Genomic DNA, 6030 nt, shown 5'->3' with positions numbered 1-6030 from the left:
AGTGGGAATTCAGCTGATTTATTTTTATTCTTTCACTTATGCTGATGAAACTGTTTAGTGCAAATGAATTTTCCTCTGATCATTGCTTTAAATACACCCCATGGATTCTAACACATCGTGTTATCATTTCTATTATTTTTTAATTTCTCCTTTTATTCAGGAATTGTTTAATGGGAAGATTTTCTAAATATCAAGGTGGATAAACCTTTCTGTTTTTGTTTTTTCTTTAAGTTCTAATTTTATAACATTATGGTTATAGATTTTAAAGTAATATTTCTACTTTATGGAAATTAATGATATTGTCTTTATGACCTAATATATGATCAGCTAGGAGCCCTGGTAGTGTAGTGCCTAAGGCACTTGACTGCTAATCAGAAGGCTTGGTGGTTCAAACCCACCAGCCACTCCTCAGAAGGAAGGTTGGGCAATCTACTTCTGTAGTGACACCGCCTCGGAAACCCAAGGAGGGGTCGCTGTGAGTCGGGTCCGACTCGACAGCACATAACAACAACAACATTTGATCAGCTACAAAAGCTGTAGCTGTGCTCTGAGCACTTGAGAAGAATGTGTATTCTGTTTCAGAATTCAATATATATCCATAAGATTTACCCTACTGATTATGTTGTAGAGATCTTCTGTCTCCTTAATTATTTGTGTACTTGAACTGTCTTACACTGAGAGTGAATATTAAAAGCTCCTATTATTATTGTGTTTCTAGTTATTTCTCCATGGATCTCCTATAATTTTTGCTTCATAAAGATGGTTACTCTACTATTTTGTGCATAAATATTCATAATTGGTATATATTCACAGTGGATGTGGCTTTTACTATTAAAAATGCCCTCTTTTGTTAAGCACAGTTGCTTTGAGGCTTAAGACATAAAGGACTTTAAAAGTATATTTTCATTACCTTCCTGATAACTCCAGGACTTTTGTCCTCAATACTGTGATGATCACTTGATAATAGCAATTAGCTTCAGTCATGATCTGCTCTCATGCAAGCTACCAGAAGGTGTGATATACCTGCTGCATGCCATTCCCAATCTAAAAAAGACAGAAGAAAATTGATGCCAGCTGAATTGTCATCATTCTTAGTGTTTATAAGGAGCTCCAGTGGTATAGCACCTAAGGCATTTTTGACTGCTAACCAGAAGGCTGGTGGTTCAAACCCTTCTGCAGAAGGAAGACTGGCTAATCTACTTTTGTAAAGATTAACCACCTCAGAAACCCACTGAGGGTTGCTGTGAGTCAAGATCAACTCGATGGCAGTGGGTTTGGTTTTTTCAGTTTTCTGGTGGTGGTGTTCTGGTAGCATAGTGCCTAAGTTACTTGACTGCTAACCAGAAGGCTGGCGGTTCAAACCCACCAGCCACTCCTTGGAAGGAAGGTTGGACAATCTACTTCCGTAGTGATACTGCCTCGGAAACCCAAGGAGGGATCGCTATGAGTCGGGTCCAACTCGACGGCACATAACAACAACAACAACAGTGGTGTTGTGGGTAAAGCATTTTGCTGCTAATCAGAAGGTCGGCAGTTCAAACCCACCAGCTGTTCTGTAGGAAGAAGATGAGGCAATCTACTGCTAAAAGATTTATAGCCTCGGAAACCCAATGGGGGCACATTATGTGTCAGAATCAACTCGATGGCAATAGGTTTGGATTTTTGGGGGGATTCTTAGTATGTATATTGAACTTGCATTATGATTTTTGCTTTTAAAAAATTTACCAACTAAGCTATTTACCAAAAAATCTATATGTGCAATATATCTAAATTAGAATAGTATTATAGCATTTTGCTATGTTTCAGTTTAAAATAGGTAGTTCTTTTGAAATGATTAATTAAATTCTATCTAATTGTCTAAGACAGTAGTATATTGGCTCTAGAGAGGGGCACAGAGGAGAGAGAAAAAGAGAGGTTCTCCTTCTTTTTATACTTTTTAAATTTGGGACCATGATGCAGGTATTTTATCCAAAAACTATATATATAGAGAGAGAGAGAATAAAGAATAAATTCAGTTCCACTTCTTGCAACATGATGTACAGAAAGCATGGGTCAATCCTCTTACTGAAGATAAACTAAGATTACTGGGTAAAGCAAACAAACAAACAAAAATCCTTGAACGTATTTGCTAGCTAGTAGGAATAGAAAAAAAAGCTCAGATCAGATCTAATGAGAGAAAGAACCCAGAGAAATAGGTGGAACCTGAAACTGGTTTTTGCCTTGAGTGCATTTGTCTAACTAAGTGGATTTTAGCATTGGATTCACAGCCCTGTGGAGCTGAAGAACAGAAGACAAATCCTAGGGTTGAGCTGAAGTGAAGAGTCTTAATAGTAGATATCCATTAATAAAATTGGACCACTCCTTCAGTAGAAGCACAAACTAAATATAATCTCCCCACCACTCCAGGAAAGACCCCTGGTGCTGAAAACAAGAAGAAAAGAAACTTCCCTGAGAATTCATAACCGTAATCCAGGCTTCATGCAATTGCAGCTGGAATACACACTACCTGGAAGGCCAAAAAACTTTCCAACATTTAGTCAAAGTATTCCGTGACTTGTAGCGGCCCTGGTATCTGTCAGAAGCAAATGCAAATCTTCTCTAGAGAAGCCCTCCTTCATCTCAGGCTGAACATGTTTTGCACAGTTCAAGTTGCAAGGGAAATAAACAGCTCACAGGAAAGAGGACACTAAACACACAGGGAACAAGGCAGCAGCAGAAACTGGTAGTAGAATCAGATAGAGGACATAAAATAAGTGCACTTAATATGCTTCAATAAGTAAATAAAGAGAGGCTTGAAAATGTGTAAAGATGTTGAGTGAAAAAAGCAAGTCACAGAAAAGCAACTACAGTATGATTTTCATCAATATAAAGGTCAAACATAGACAAAACCAAGAATACCCTCTAAAGGAGTGCAATACACAGGTGTTGTTGTTATGTGCCCTCGAGTCAGTCCCAACTCATAACGACCCCTCCTTGGGTTTCCAAGGCGGTTATCACTATGGAAGTAGATTGCCCAACCTTCCTTCCTAGGAGTGGCTGGTGGGTTTGAACCACCAGCCTTCTGATTAGTAGTCAAGTGCCTTAGACACTATGCTAAAGAAAAATGTAAAGAGCCAAAACGTGATTGACACAATTCAGATGGTGGTTACTTTCCGGGGAGGAGAAGGATGTGGTCAGACTTCTGAGGGGTGGTCATACTTCTCTCTTAATTGAGTGTAGGTACATGAATATGGTAGTATTTTTAAATTGTACATGTTCATATATTCCATATGTATGCTAAAGTTCATTATAAAAAGGAAATATTTTTATTTTTATTATTGTTATTTATTGTGATTTGGGTGAAGATTTACAGAGCAAATTCACTTTCCATACAGCAGTTCACATATACTTTGTCTCATGTCATTGACCACAGTTTACCACAATGCAACAGCTCCCCTCCCACTTCCTCCCCATAGTTACCTCTTAAAAAGGAAATATTTTATGTAGTCTAAAATTTGATATATAAAATTTATGTTGATTTGTTTTTCTTATGAATCTTATTTATAGTCCCACTATCTGAGTATTTCAAACATATAGCAAAGCTTGTGGTTTGAGAAAACTGGTATGATGCAAGTTTTCTTCTCCGTGCTTCACAGCATAAGCATTAGGTTTAGATTGATATTGTTGTTAATCTTACTTTTTTTCTATTTTGCAGGAAGATGAGAAGATGAGGTGAATTTATGGATACTGGTTTTCTAAATTCTCAAAGCATAAAGAGTCAAAACAGATATAAGTAAGATCAAGAAGATGGAACACTTGAAAAGCTATTTTTGTTTTCCATATTTTCCCTTTGACTTGCCCATTCTTATATTTAGATGTATATGTATAAAATAGCTATTTTGTAATATTAATCTTTTAAAATTATTTTGGTCATCATCCAACTTATCTTTCTGCTCATTTAAGCTTCCTTCTACCAAAAGCCTTTAACCAAGTGATAGCTATTACCCTTTTAGCCAAATAAAATATATTAATAAATACTTCTGCATTGGTTTCCTTGTTGTACGCCAAGCTATCTTTGCTTTGAACCATTCAGTATATAATGACATCTAAAAGTCTCCTCCTGTCCTGGCCACTTCCCTCTCACCCTTCATTCTGCTGCTTTCAGAAATACTTCTTAGGTGTCAGCTCCTGTATTAGTGCTATTAATATGGTAATCTGATGATGTGGGGGAAAGGGTTAATTTCTCAGGCTCTTGAATTTGGTTTTTAGTTTAAAGATTGCTTGTAAGTCCAGGGTAAAAGTGATAAATCCTATTTATATCTGAGATCATTGTACATACTATATTCAAATGACTAATCAGATTCTGTTGTGCCTAGAAGGAAAAACTTTGACAATCTAAGTTCCAACTCCAGGAACTCCTCTTAGCTCCTGAGGTATTAACAGCAGCTGAGTAGTGCCCTCCCCTCAGAGGTCACCTCCAAATTTCTAGGTCTAATAATCCCAACCTCTTCCGTTTTTAAGTTGGTTCCTAAACATTGCTGGAGGGAATGCAAAATGATACAGCCTGTATAGAAAAGATTTTGGCAATATTTACCAAAAAGATGTATCCATTTATCATTTGACCCACCAATCCTACTTTTAGGAAAAACAAAAACCAAATCCATTGCCATTGAGTTGATTTTGACTCATGATGACCCCTGTGTTACAGAGGGGAATTGCTCCATCGGGTTTTCTTGGCTATAGTTTTTGTGGAAGCAGGTCACGAGGCATTCAGTGGTGCTGCTGGGCGGGCTGAGATTGCCAACTTGTAGGATAGTGGTCAAGTGCAAACTGTTAGTACCACCCAGGGACCACTTTGAGGAAACTAGACCAGAAATTCTCTTACAAAAATATAAAAATTTTCTTCCGGCAAGGTTAATAATGGCAAATATTTGGAGTGATCTAAATAACCATCAATAGGGGATGGTTTATTTGAAAACACTGAAATGAATGGAAATGACTTTGTTTCAAGTTTGTTTCATAAACACAGAAAACAGAAATTTAACCTTAGAAAAAGTACTCTTGAGTTGTTATGGGAAAATATTCTAGGTATGTTAGGTAGGCTACACTCTAAGGATGAAAAGAACTATAAAGAAGTCTAAAACCTACTTCTGGTAAGATGGAGGAATAGGCAGACGAGTGACACAGACCCTTTTCAACAAAGAAAAGAAAAACCAATTGACAGAGATAAGATAATCCTGGAGCCCTGAGCTTTGAATGAAACTACAAAAGTTGATCAGGCACCAACTAGTGGAAAAACCTGAACAAAAACAGTGAGTACAGAGACAGTTGGAGCTGCAGAATGTCAGCTGCTCTGACAAGACCAACAGCCTGAATATTTCCAAGTGGTGTTAGGACCTGAGAACTGACCTAAAGATCAGTCCCAGTCACCAAGGGCTTCAGGGACAACTGCACTGGTGGCCTATGACTAGGAAGGGAAACAGCAAGGAGGGAGACAACCTGAGCTGTGGACTTTTTGCTGTCTGGAGGGCGCAGCCATTTTGGATATTTAAAGTGACCGAGAGTGCAGCCATTTTGAATGTTCACAAGCTGCAGCAATTTTGGATATTTAAAGTGACTGAGGGGGCTGCCATTTTGAATGTTTACAAGTGGTGGCCATTTTGGACATTTAAAGTGACTGAGGGTGCAGCCATTTTGAATGTTTACAAGTGGCAACCATTTTGGATTTTAAAGTGATAGCATTCTTATTTGGATGCCAGGGACCTAAGAACAGGCTGTGTTTGCCAATGTCAGCAAGGACATGAGAGGCTGACAACAGTAAAGAAGACAGGTAGTGAGTGTATTAAGTGCTGTCAACTATTGAATAGAGGAGCACAGCACAGTACCCTGCCTGCACAGAAAACATACAAACAAAGAAAATGAAAATCATGGGCAAGTCACTCCAACATATAATCACCAATTAAACATAAACACAAAAACATCACAATGCCTCGGAGACAACAGAGCATCACAGTCCACACAAAGAAGCAAGATAAAGCAGGAGAAACAAGG

The sequence above is a fragment of the Orycteropus afer genome, unplaced genomic scaffold, assembly GCF_000298275.1.
Source record: "Orycteropus afer afer isolate SDZICR_OR568_19922 unplaced genomic scaffold, OryAfe1.0 scaffold00002, whole genome shotgun sequence".
Classification (NCBI taxonomy): Eukaryota; Metazoa; Chordata; class Mammalia; order Tubulidentata; family Orycteropodidae; genus Orycteropus; species Orycteropus afer.
This window is presented reverse-complemented; position numbering follows the sequence as displayed.